The sequence below is a fragment of the Cotesia glomerata genome, linkage group LG2 (assembly GCF_020080835.1).
Source record: "Cotesia glomerata isolate CgM1 linkage group LG2, MPM_Cglom_v2.3, whole genome shotgun sequence".
NCBI lineage: Eukaryota > Metazoa > Arthropoda > Insecta > Hymenoptera > Braconidae > Cotesia > Cotesia glomerata.
The window spans coordinates 3243838-3258398 of record NC_058159.1 but is presented as its reverse complement, the minus strand read 5'-3'; the positions used below and the strand labels follow the sequence as shown (position 1 = coordinate 3258398).

Here is a 14561-nt window from a genome sequence, read left to right as displayed (position 1 = left end):
TAAATGCTCAACCTGCTGACTGTCACGGTCACTTACTCTAAATTTTGTTCAATTATTTTTTTGCGCTTGCAGAGCAAATGGGTTTTGATATTTTGTCTTTAATTTTTATAAATAAAAAAAATTTGTTTTTTTGTATTTAGAACAATATTTCGAAAAAAATTATTATTTAGATGAAATTTATTTATTTAAAAATTCAATTTTAAAATTAAATTGAATAATTAATTTAAAAAAAAAAATAATTCTTGCAGACTAAAAAAAGTTTTAAGACTACAGGGTGATGTCAGGTCGCAATCTACGTCCACCCACAGCTGTCTCATCGGTCTTGTCTTATTGGATCTTCGGATCGCCCTTCTAGGGGTTTGCCTACGCGATACATTAAATATAAAACGCACGAACCTTTAATATTATATTATATTATATTGCATTATATTATTCTTGAGAGAACTCTGAGCATACATTAATGTATTCCTCCACAATCCTCCGGAGTTTACGCCTCTAGATTCTCAGATTATTTTCTCTCAGTTAATTGAGACATTACTTTACGATGAAGCCAATGTCGACGCTAATTGTTGACTGATCAATCGTGTTTTATGCTCGGTACTCACCATTCAGTCATTCATATGCGTTCTACAATCCACAACGGATAATTAATTTTTATTCTCAAAAGTTGATTGTGATAATAATAACAGAAAATATGAAACTTAAATTAATAGGTATTTAAAATTCAAACATTTATTTCATGTGGCATCGCGTTGATAAGAGTACGTAGAGTGCATGTGATGATCCATTATTGTACAGGTAATCGTGAATCACAGCTGGTGGATCCCACAGTACGTATATTGCCATAACGTGGAGGACACCCGGTTTCATAAACAAAACTTAACGATACTACGTCGCGTGATCACACATGAGTTACATTAAAAGGTTAAAGTTTGATAAATTTAAATATTCACAATCAAATTTTAACTTTTATGAAACTTTTTTAAAATTTTTACTTGCAGTTTAAACCATCGAAAAGTTTTTAATTTTATTTTTGTTGAAAATTATTAATATTGATTTTGGAGTAAAACAATTTTTTTTAATCAAGTTAATTTTTTTTTTTTGAATTTGTAAAAAATTATTTAATTAAAGACACTAAATTTCGGTTTCAAAAATAATAATAATTATTATTTAAACTTATTAGTGACTATTTAAAATTTTTTTTCGAAAAAAAAAGATAAAAATAAAAAAATGGTTTATTTTTTATTTTTACTGGAAATTTCTGGAAAAATCAAGAAAAAAGACCGAAGCTCAGAGGAGTAGTTTAAATACAGTACCGCCGAGGTGTTAATTGCCGGAGACAAAAAACTCCCTTCCGTTTACTACACAGTGTACCGATTCGGTTTACGATCTAAGTAGTTGAGCAAACACTAAACTACATTCAACAAAATACTGGTAATACAAGTAAAAGTACCGGGCAAATAAATTTAAGTCTACGGTTTCTATCCGAGCTATTGAAATTTAAAATTTGAGGAAAAAATTCCCTAAAAATGTGTCGCTAGCGCTATCCACAATAATAATGTACACAATTATATAAGCTCGTAAATCTCAGGTCGAAAATGACCTGGACAAAGAAGCGGCTTAGTGAGCTGAGGTGATAAAAGATAAAAAAATAAAGTAAAAGTAACAAACGTTTAGTTTGTGCGTAAAAAGAAAAGGAGCTAAGTGGACACGCATGCTTGGTAGTCTATCTCTGATGAGCAAAATGTATGACCGATCCCAATGTGGTAATTATCTGGCTCACTGACAAGAGAAGAGAAGAGGACAGAAAGGCGAGTGTGGTGCAAAATATTTTTTATTTACTCGCGAGTTCTCATCTTCAGATAACCCTGATTTGCACCCCAATTATGAATTGTAGACTGAGACTGCAATTTACGGCTCGAGCTCTCGTTTTGTGGCAATAATTAGTTGATTTTTAATTTTTTCGTGCATGAAATTAAATACTAAGAACATTTTGGGTTTCAAAAATTTTTTATTGGAGTAAAAAGATATTTTTCTTAATCCAAGAATTTATTTTTAAATTAGTGATGTTAAAAAAATTTAATTGAGAAAATTACTTTGTTTGTTGGAAAAGAATTTATTTTTAAATTTAACTAAAAGACATTTTTATTCAAATGTACAGGGCTTAAAAATTTAAGAATTATTTTCTAAACTTTTTTTTTACAAATTACAAATAATGGAAAATTTACCCAAGACCGGACTTAAACCCTGTTCAGTCCGCGCTCCTAAAATAGGGTGATACCACTTTGCTAACACAAAATTCGCGTGCACACATGAATCGATTGGAAAAAAATGCTACCTTGTTCAATTATTTGAAACTTTTGAATCAAAATGTTTAATATTTAGAAAATCATTATCTTTAATTGAGATAATATTCGTCATTTTTTTTTTAATGTTCTATAAGCAAGAATATTTTTTAATTTTGAGTCAAGAAATATTTTTTTTTGTGTGTACATAAATAAACAAATCAATATACTCAATTAAAATTTCCCTTAACACAAATTGCAAAGGGTATTTTTATCAGTAACATCCATCCGGTACCACACACAAGCAAGAAAATAATTTAAAAGCTAATTTGTACCGAGAACTCGACTAAATTTTATAATTAAACAAAAAAAAAACAAATAAAATGAATTTTAACAGCGAGGTAAACAAAAGTATTTAAAGCTTTTTTCTTTTAACGAAAATGAAATAAACAACGAGCCAGCACCCGGCATATAGTATTTTATCGAACAAACACAGAGGCGTGACACTAGTAACAACTTTTCATGTTAACAATTGAGATAAGCCGTTAGGTAAGAAGCGTGAGCCGTTAATCACCCGGCTAACGACACCGTGCTATTCCTATCCCGGGCATTACAATATAAATTTTTTTATTTTTTAAGTATACGCTTTGTCATCGTCGTACATACAACCTAGCTACCCCTTAACCTGTAAGACCGTACTTTGTACTTCGTACATCGTATATAATTCTGTAGCAAGTACACATGCATTACCTCTCGCCGGGACACACGCGATTTCATGTAAATGCCGTGTAATCGGGGACACGAATCCCAAAGCGATAACTTCATTACTCCCGACTAATTGCGGGTAAATTAGCGCAGTTAATTTTGCTGATGTAAAGATTTTATGTTTTAAGATTTTGATTGAATTTTTTATCATTTTATTATTGATTAAAATTATCCATTAAAGATAACTTTCTTCCAAGAACTTTTTAGCTCAATTTAAGACAATTAAATTTTACATTGGGATTATAACTATTATCTTCTCTTCGTGCATAATTTCAATTTTCAGCGTAAATAGGAAGCAAGTACTTCCTCATTGGTCATTACCTATTATATATATTATCGAGTATCGAATATAAAATAATAATCCATGCATCAGAGTCTTAAAATTGAAAAAAAAACCGGAGAATCGAAAGGTAACGAAGCGATTCCCACGCGATCGGTTATCACAAATCGTAAAGATATAATCAGGAACTCTCTGTGTGGTTCGACAATGATGTGGCCGTTGCATAACGTCTAAGGCTCTATGCCAGTATCCAGTAATATAAATAATAACATTATCTATGCCTCTAATTATATTATATATTTTAAAATGAAATGAACGCACATTTGTAACTCTGCGAATATGACAGCGATAAAGTTTATCGTTAGCTTGCCGCGGAAAGTCGCTGTAATAGACAAAAGGTCTCAGTATGGTTTCACGGTTCGTAGCTGTCCGTTTCTCTACTTTGAGCCACGCCTCCCATCCGCGGTTCGGGGTTTACTTTGTAATATATATTTATATTTGTATTTGTATTATTTATACACAAGTTCACCTGCTGATGTAAAGCCCCCAGGCTTCGGGGCTGCAACAAACTCCCAGCACGAGCAAATCAACCCAGAATTAAATACAACTAATGTAATGTAGACGATACTGAACCGCGAACCGCGAATACCAAAGATCATGCCTTTTTTTTATCTCGTGACGGCTCACGCGGAATCGCGTAGGTTTTAATACCGTTTCAACTTGATATCTAGGGATCCATGCATTAAGATAAATATTTTTTGATCATTTTTTCATTCATTATTGTTATTTTGTTATCGAGATTTTTTTTTAAGTCTTTGATAATTTTATAATTTTTTTTTTAACAATTATTATTATTATATATTCTGTCTGAAAAATCAAAGATATGAAAAAAATGATAAAGATCTTTTCCTTAGATAATTTAATTCACTTACAAAATAGTCTCTTATTATTTTTTTGTATCTTCAATATTTTGCCCAAAATAATAATAATAACACCACCAACAAGTTTATTTTTTATTCAAATACACTGAAAAAAAAGTATAAGTCCTATCGCAATACATTTAAGTGTATGGCTTATACCCATGTTAAATGCGCCATCTGTATAAGTCATACGCTTAAACGTATTGCGATAGGACTTAAACTTTTTTTTCAGTGTACACATTTTCTCAATGCTACAATTTTTTACACAGAAAAAAAGGTTCACTTGAGCCAAGAAAATATTTTTCTTCTTAATTATTATTTTGAGCGAAAAAAAATTTTTTTTAACACAAGAAATTTCACTTATTCCAACAAAATTAATTCTCTTGCTTTAAGAAATACGTATCTTGATCCAAGAAAATTTATTCAATTCAAGAAAATCTTGTTGTTTTGAGAAAATTCAGCCTCTTGCTCCAAAAAATTTTGTTCTTCATAGAAGTAAATTTTCTTGTCTTGAGAAAATTTCTCTCTTGTTCCAAAAAATTAAATATAAAGATAGAAGTAAATTTTCATTAATATTTTTATCGATTAGCATGTCAAATGGGAAGATCAAATAATGTTGAATCATTTTTTTTCATTCAAATTGTATAATTGTACGGTAAAATAATATAAAATAGATATCAAATATTCAAGAGAAAAATTTTCTCAAGGTGAGAAAATTTTTTTTTCAGCTGAAGTAAGTGGCGCTGCTTCCCTAAAGTATCTAAAAATCTTGATCAAATATAAAAATTTATTGTACCAAGTATTTATGATAGTTTGAATTGAGAAAAAATGATTTCCACCAAGAATAGAATTTCAAGAAAAATTTTTACTTCGGCCAACACAACTTCGGTCTTCCTTCAGGCACCCGAATATTTTCTTGAGCCAAGAATTTTATTCTCCAGTCAAGAAATTTTTCTTTCTGTATTATTTTTGATATATTCTGTCTAAAAAATCATAGATACAAAAAAATTGATAAGGACCATAGAAAATTTAATTTCCTACAAAAATGGCTTCTTACTTTTTTGCATCTTCAATATTTCGTCCAAAATAGCAACAATAAAACTATTTTTAAAATACAAGTTCATTTTTCATTTAAATATCATCACAAATTTTTTAAATACTTAAATATTTTATTGTTTTATTATTATTATTATTGATTTTTTTTTTCAATTTTATTATGATTCTTTGTTCATGGAGGATGGCGATCGCGCGAGAATGATAAATCACATATCGAGTCTTAATATATTGGATGTAATGTTTGTACGTATAAGTATTGTACATATGGAAGATATTTATGCGTGTTTGTGAAGTGTAGAGGGAATGAATGACTCCCGGCTATATATTTTTGTATCGAAGAGTAAGAGAGTTGAGTTAGTGTTAAGTTATATATATATATATATATATTACGAATATAACAGAGATTTTCAGAGTCGAGTATAGTGTCTTGTACTCGCGAGCAGAGCGTTACATTTCTCCCTGTACCGGGATTGTTATCAAAGGTGCGTCGAGGAGCAAGTCAGCACCACGCCCATGTGGGCGATCACTCGTTAGGATTTTGATTAGAAGTGACCTCAGGCACACACGTTTACTTCACTGGTGTAGGCACTTTCGAGATCTGTGTGCTGTCGAGAGAGAGATAGCTGCAGCATTTATTGTGGGTGAAGTCGACAACAATGTGATCGAGTTTTATTAATTATTTTATTCGACTCGTGAAAAATTACTACGTGATTTATTTCCTCTATTGTCTGGGAGATTTACTGAGGCCAATTAAAAGATTTTTATCCAATTTACTTTTTAATTATTTGCTGAAGGTGAAACTCGAGATTTTTTGCCGTGAAATTGAGCGTGTTGATTGAACTTTTGTTGAACTTTTGTTAGTAAAGTGAAGTTAAATATTGAGTCATATTACAAAAAAAAAACTAGTGTAAGAATTTTCAGTGCTAAAATGATGATGGTCATAATTATACCGAGAAAGAAAAGATATCTTGGCTCATGTTAGAAAAATATTCTTGCCTACAGAACATTTTAAGGAAAATGACGAATATCTCAATGAAAATAATTATTTTTTTAATATTGAATATTTTGATTCAAAAGTTTCAAATAATTGAATAGAGTAGCATTTTTTTCCAATCGATTCGTGCGTGTACGTGAATTTTGGGTTAGCGAAGTGGTACCACCCTATCTTAAGAGCGCGAACTGAACAGGGTTCGAGTCTGGTCTTGAGTAAATTTTTCATTATCTTTAGTTTGTAAAAAAATTAATATTTTCAAGTATCGGACCTTCATTTTATTAAATTAAGTATTTATTTATTAAGATTAGAGAATATTTAAAAAATTTTCAAGTCTTGTACGTTTGAAAAAAAAAAATGTCTTTTCGCTTAATTTAAAAATAAATTCTTTTCTAACAAACAAAGTTATTTTCTCAACTTGATTTTTTTAACACTATTAATTAAAAAAAAAAATTCTTGAATTAAGAAAAATATCTGTTTAGTAAAAGAAAAAATTTTTGAAGATCAAAATATTCTCGGCTTAAATTAACCTATTTTTTAGTGTACAAGCAAGTATAATAAGCAGTGATTAAAAATAAAGTTAAAAATGGGAAAGACAATGAGACTACTGGAATCATTAAACGTGCGCAAGTTGTGTATAAGAATCACTGTAATTTAATAAATTGCGCTAGCTCCCGGGGCAAATTGTAGCATAATCATTCATTAGTAGGTCGTGACTCGCGTCGAGTGCTCCGCGCGATCGTGATGCTTACCGACACATCGATGGCCTGAGTACCCTTACAAGCAATACCAGCTCTTTTCATCATCATCCCATCTCATCACAATCATAATCATAATCATAATGATGATGATCATCATCAGCGAAGTGAGTCCGCAGTAGTTTAGATGTGTCTCATCGCATGCGGATTATTTTTTAATAATTTGAATCGCCATAATAAATAATAGGATCGATCAATGCTCAATCCCATGATCGATTATGGCTCTACCCGCTTCCAGAGAAATCAAAGGGTCAACAATAATTTACCTTTTATTAATCAGTAATTAAAATTGCCAATAAACGATTACATTGATCGAAGTTTATGATAGTTTAACCAATAATTCTAATTCCGATCTCGATGGTTATGAAACCTTTGCTCTCTTCACTCTCAAACTCGACTCCCATCTCATCCGCGAGGATAAACTACCACAGGAGAGTTACGATTTACGATTTACTAGTTACCAGTTACGATTATGTCTGTTTTGAAACAAGACCGTCAGAAATATGCAGAGTAGGCTGGATCCGCACCGCGTGGCTAATTATTCCGATTATGCCGGCTGTAATGGGTACGTCTATTAAAGGGAGATCGAAAATAAATACATGGATATATTCATGTGGATTTAGTGATTGGAGTTATGAAAAACAAAAAAAAATAATTTATTTTTTAATAACATACTTGTGTTTTGAACGAAAAAAAAAATTCTCGGAGTCTAAATATAAAATTTGAAAAATCGGGTGTAATTTTTCTAATAAATAATAATGATATAGATCGTGAAAGTAATTAAAAAAGTAATACCGTGCATAATATTAAGTAGTGTAGGGTCCGTGAGATAAATAGCGCGGATGTAAGATGAAAAATGAAATCGGGCGTGAAACGAACGAGCAGTCATCGGCTACCTGGGTCGAGAGGGCCCTCGTTATATCGCTTACGGTAGTGAGACGGACTCTTGTCTTCGGTATACAATGTTATATATATATATAGATATATAATACACTTAATACTTTATTCCAGCATATATAAATACATGGACAAAAAAGAAACAAGCAGAGAAAAGGTGGAACTAATAATCGCGAAGAATCCCGAAGAATACTTACGGATAACGGTCGCGAGACCGCTATAGAATTAATAAATGAACTCAATGAGAGTATCTGATATAAAATTAGGCATATATGATCTGATATGGTAATACATGCGTAAATATAATTAAAAAAAAAAGTAGTGTTTAGAAATTCCAACAGGTGGCGCATTGTCGCTGAATCTTCTCGCTAGAGAAGAGTTAAGTTTTAAAGAAGAAAATCATTTTTTTGATTGTCCTAAGGAAAAAAACTCTGTTAATAGTGGTGAATTTGTTAAATTGAAAGTCTTCAGTACTATCGAGGAATGAAAGTAAGAAAATAAATACACCACAAATGATTAATAAGAAAATGAAAAACAATAATTAGTTGGTACAGCCTCTATTATAAATATATAATAATAAGAAGAATATCGTTGCGTGAAAGTAGATCGATTACATGTACCTGTACCCGTATTATATCGTAGTACGGCGTGAGAATGCAGAGGCAGTGTACAGCTTGGTCGACGAGTGCCGGATGAACCTGGATCTCAAGAGATCACTGACAATTATCGTTAACAATTATCCAGCTATTAATTACAAGCTGATTGACGTCCGTGAGGTGAATTTTATAACCGATCCATAGCATCGCTGTGGATTATCATTTATCACATAGTAGAGAAACTGAGATACGGATACCTGCCAATAAAGTCTTAAATAAAAAGCTGCTGGGAGCAAAACAAAAACAAAAATAAAAATATAAAAAATATATTTACGAGTCACGCGATGGGAATTGAATCTGTTGCAATCGGTATTTTCCGTATGTCAAAACCCTGAGTTGATACTCGTTAACTTTTGTTTTATTTATTACTCTTATTATACAATCCCTTGACACAAAAGAGCCAGAAAAAGTAATGCTACGTATTACCAGTGAGTACCGAGCGAAAACATCTGCGCCCTTAATTATTTTACGGATTTAGTAGATCGTTATGGCTTGTAAAATTACTGGCAATTTCACGCCTCTAAACTTATTTTATCCCCACAGCCTATCGGTTTCCATCGCGTCCGAGCCCAAGCTCTTCCTTTTATTCAACTCTTCACCCTTCTTCACCTCTTATTCTTATTCTTACACTAAAAAGATCGACACTACATGCCCATATTGGGCTTCGTGCCAAATTAATGGGCACCTCGTTTACGAGCCGATCAGGAAGGATGCTTAAGATCATCCGCGGAGTCGCGAGTTTGCTGGATATGAAAAATTTATTAACATTTTCAGAGTAATTATAGATAATTATATTAAACTATCCAATATTTATTATTTAGTACAATTATGGATAAGATTTTTGGCACTCGTGAGTTAGAACACACTCTTTGCTCATTGCGCCAACACATTCGTACACAGAAAGAAAAATTTCTTGACTGGAGAACAAAATTCTTGGCTCAAGAAAATTTTCAGGTATCTGAAGGAAGACCGAAGTTGTGTTGGCCGAAGTAAAAATTTTTCTTGAAATTCTATTCTTGGTGGAAGTAATTTTTTCTTAATTCAAATTATCATAAATACTTGATACAATAAATTTTTATACTTGATCAAGATTTTTAGATACTTTAGAGAATCAGCACCACTTACTTCAGCTGAGAAAAAAATTTTCTCACCTTGAGAAAATTTTTCTCTTGAATATTTGATACCCATTTTATATTATTTTAGCGTGCAATTATACATAGTTAATGAAAAAAAAAATGATTCAATATTATTTGATCTTTCCATTTGACATGTTAATCAATAAAAATTTACTTCTATCTTTATATTTAATTTTTTGGAGCAAGAGAAATTTTCTCAAGACAAGAAAATTTACTTCTATCAAGAACTGAATTTTTTGGAGCAAGAGGCTGAATTTTCTCAAAACAAGAATATTTTCTTGACTTAAATAAATTTTCTTGGATCAAGATAAGTATTTCTCAAAGCAAGAGAATTAATTTTATCGGAATAAGTGAAATTTCTTGTGTCAAAAAAAAATTTTTTTTTCGCTCAAGAAAATAATTAGGAAGAAAAATATTTTCTTTGCTGAAGTGAACTTTTTTTTCTGTGTAGTTAAATATATTATCTACAGGTGACATTAAATTTTTTTATAAAAAATTTATTTAACACGAGCGATTTCTTAAATTTCTGCATATTTTTAAAATTAAATTTTGTATTATGATACATAGAAAATATTAAGTGATTTTTAGCTCAATTGATTATTATAAAAATTATTACAATCCAATTAAGATTTCAAATTTCAATTAAATTCTTCCATCATTATGTTAATAGTAGTTATGCTTTATGATCTTAATATTAAATAAATTAAATAAACTTTCAGTAAATAAACATTAGAGAATATTTATCCAAGTCCCGTAGAAAGACGGTTTGAATAATCCTCTGTCAGGTCGTCATTATATCACTCGTTGGCAAAGGTAAAGGTAAAAAGCATATACTTAATATCTATAATAACCCCATCAAGTTGACGAAGATTTGACCACTCAATTGTCCCGAGCCAACAGCCATCAGCCGACAGCTGGTAACCGGTGCCTTGGACTCACCTCTGGTACATTATTTTCTGGGTGTAATGACGACGCGTAGTAATCGTACTGAGGAAAAGGAAGCGCCTCGCAGACATCTACGCCCCTTGTCCTCACATACGAAGCAATAAGGAACATTTTTATTAGTATTTATCTTAGACCCCTCGAATTATCAAAATTACCAATTGGTTGTTTAGTGGCTAAGAATTCTCGGTTATTTTCTTCTTCGTCAAACACAGTAATTCCTTAACATACAATCTTGTGAGGGATTGAGGCACGTGGCATTATTAACTCGGCTTAATAATATAATAACGTAGAGAAAGCAAAGAGCATAAACAAATGCTGGTGAGTTGTTAATTTATAAAGATTGTCTCTACCCGCGTTTGTATTTTGTCAGACTAGTGTACCATCTGGTAGCCGAGAAGTTAATAGCTCTGTCTCTCTTTTATCCGCGACGTTGGCGGTCCAAGTAATACGCTACATACTCGACAACGTCCAACAAAAAGTAACATAAATAAAAATAAAAAAATCCATCTAGACGTTGGTACATCGTATCAACTTGGACAGAGATTGTAGATTGAGGATTGAGGATTGAGGACTGCTGGTGGCTATTGGGCAAGGCGCGGCTCACTACAGTTCTATATACTATCAAATAGAAAGCACATGTGTGAATGTTTAACGTGAATGTAGAGTGTACAATACACTGAGCCAGGCTAGTGACAATTTGATAGATCGTCCTTTTTGTCCAGCAGAACGGTATGAGCAGTCGTTAACGCTCGCTCCGATGAATGTCTTACATTTTTTATCAGCTTGCCAGCCTACTCGGCATCAACACAACTTCAACTGGATGGCTAATAACGAGCTTGCTTGTCTTACTCGACAACCATTCACGTTGAAAAACATTCATCTATATAGATCGGGATGGAAAGAAAGAAGAAAGAGATGTATACAAATAAACAAGGTAATACATAATATAATATATAATTCATAATAACGCCAAGTACGTGCAAATTCTCCGGGGACTAAATGGGAGATCTGATCAATGAGAGCGCATGATGATGATGATGATGGCGTTGCTTAAGCCCGGCTGGCATTTAGCTTTGCTTTGACTCGAATACGTCTCGCTGAATAGCCGGATTATTAATTCGATCGGCGAATAAAAAATATCATTTCATCGCCGACGTACAGTGGGTGATTCTTTGACGCTGTGATGCGCTATGGCTCGAGGTTTTAATGTGCTGCTCAGAGTTGTAAGAGTTATTTGGCGAGTTAAAGGAAATTTTGCAGAGAAAATCAAGTTAATTTTGAGATCTTAAGTTCAGAACGTAAACAATGAAAAATATCAAAAAATTTTTTTCTTGAAAAATTTAAATATTGGATTAATTTTGGGTTTTAATTTTTTCTAATTGAGTCAGTGAAATTTTATCTAATTTAAAGGGTGACAATTTCTTTTTAAGATCGATTAGTAAATTTACGACTGACTCAATTAGTAATCTAATTTTTAATAATCAAACAATGATTTTTTTTCAATTCTTTCAAGTATTTTAATAAAGCTTCAGTAAAAATAAAATTAATTTCAATATAAATTATTCTGTCTAATTATTAAATTTTTTTAAAAAAGTAGTTTTTAACTTTAAAATATCAGAAAAGAAAATTTAATTTTTTGCAATAAATTCTTTACTGTTTCCTGGTCTTTTTCTTGTCTCGAATAAGTATCGAATAAGGGGTATAGGTACGAAGAGAGGAATATTAAGAGACCGTTATATGTGCTGAAGAGTTTGCTCTGGCACTTTGCTGGAGATTCGTCTCGTGAATACCGCGTTCATCATCATTAGCCGTTGATCACTCGCGATCCTGGCAGTCACGGGTCTTTATCCATCCACCGCGAGATTTACGTCTGGAGAGCGACTCTGTAGTGCCCGAAGAAAATGCTGGATAGTAGTAAAGTCCGGGGTTCTTGAACAAAGTTATTAACCTACTACAGCCACGTGGGTTAATTCATTTATGAAGAGACTGAATAAGAGTCGAGTTTTATTTGCAGTGGAGCTGCCTCGGCATTGTACTGAATACTGGCTGCTGAATTGAGGGTATAAGTATAAGTATGAGGAAGAGAAAATAAAGAATCCGTGAAATCAGCACCGAGACGGTCAATTCCTACTGTCCGATTCTAGTCTTTAGCTCCATGCTCAATTAAATCTTAAGTTTTTTCACCGGAGGTTAATGTACTTTTAATTAAATTGTTTTGTTAAATATACAGAATTATTATAATAATAATATTAATGTTCAATTTTTAAATTTTAAATTCTTTTTCTTTTTTTTCGTCTTTTAAAATTCATTTTTTTACCTCGAGAAATTATAAATATTTGATCAAAAGTATTTTATATTTCATAGATTGGAAAGTTTTTGATGTATAAAAAGTAACATTAAAATTTAAAAAAAATTGTTCATTAGTAAAAAAATTGATTCAGGTTAACAATTTTTGAACCAAAAACAGAATTTTGAAAAATTTGATGATCATCAAGCAAAAAAATTTTTAAACTAAGAAATTTTTTTTTGGTATGAAAAAGCTTTATTTGATTAAAAAATTTTTCAGCTTTATTGAAAATGATAAAATTTTATAAAATTATATTTTTGGTTCAAAATTTTTTTTTTAATCAAGTTAATTTTTTTTATCAATTTTTGAGAGAAATATAACTTATATTATTTGAAAACAACAAAATTCTGAAATGAAGGACAATTTTCTCGCCTTAATTTTCATTTTCTTAATTTGATTCGTTAAATTTTGAATTAATTTGAACTAAATATTTCGAAGTAAGAATCGAAATTTGAACAAAATATTTTTCTTGACTCAAAAAGTTTTTTTTAATGCTTAAATAATTTTCAAAGTAAAATAGAAACAGATTAAAATAACAAAAACCTTGAAAGCAATATGTCTATTTAATTCCTAACGTAAGTTTTTAAATAAAAGGAACAAACGTCATTGCGACGAGTTGTAAATTGAATATCGACCGCATGCACTATATATACATGTATATAAATATAAAGTATGAAGTATATCGTGTCAACAGTTAGACCGAACTTTCACGCCTCGAATTTCCTCCGTACGAATGCACAATAAAACTTTCTCAATAGCTCATATCACCGACATAAAGCTCGAAATTATTATCATTATAGTCCTCTTCTCTCTCCGATAAAGGTACAGTTCACTCGTCCTTTTTCTTTATTTAATACCTTGGGTTCGGTTGTCCAGCGACGTTTTAACATCGAATGGCAATGCCAATGGCGTGACTCTTGAATTCAAAGGTAGTAAAGTGTGAAGCCCCGACCACGTCCCCTCGATAAAGAAATAAAATTACAGGCCCGCGGCATGTTCACGATTCCCACTCGGATCTTGTACGTACTTCGTACTCCTTTTTTTTATTTTTTCGACTCCATACATACATACATATATCTACTTTATATGTGCCGGCAGTTCGAGGGGTTTTCGTGACACAAATTTACGGTGTCACCTGGAGACTACACGGCATCGTCATCCTCGTGAAATAAAACACTCATTATTTAATTTAAAGGCAAACTTGTCTGTTATTCAGATTTAAATATAATAATACGGTATCGATGTTACTCTCTGATAATTATTTATATATGCGTAATTTAATTTTTTAGATTTAAACTTTTGGAGTCACAGAACTGACACGACTTTACATTATTTATTTTTTATTTTTATTTTAGAATTTATACTTAAAATAAAAAATAAAAATTTCTTTTTCAGTAAAATTCAATTTTTATAAAAAAAATTTTGGGTCAATTTTTATTTAAAGTAAAAAAATTTTTAGTCTAATAAAAAGTTTTTGTAAAAAAATAAAATTTTATTTTTATAAAAAAAAAAATAAAAAAATAAA

General features: G+C 31.2%; 1 protein-coding gene across 2 annotated transcripts in view; it reads right to left on the bottom strand.

Moving 5' to 3' along the window:
- LOC123260063 overlaps nucleotides 1–14561 on the bottom strand; it is a 174632-nt gene that overhangs the window by 143239 nt on the left and 16832 nt on the right. The window lies entirely within an intron of this gene.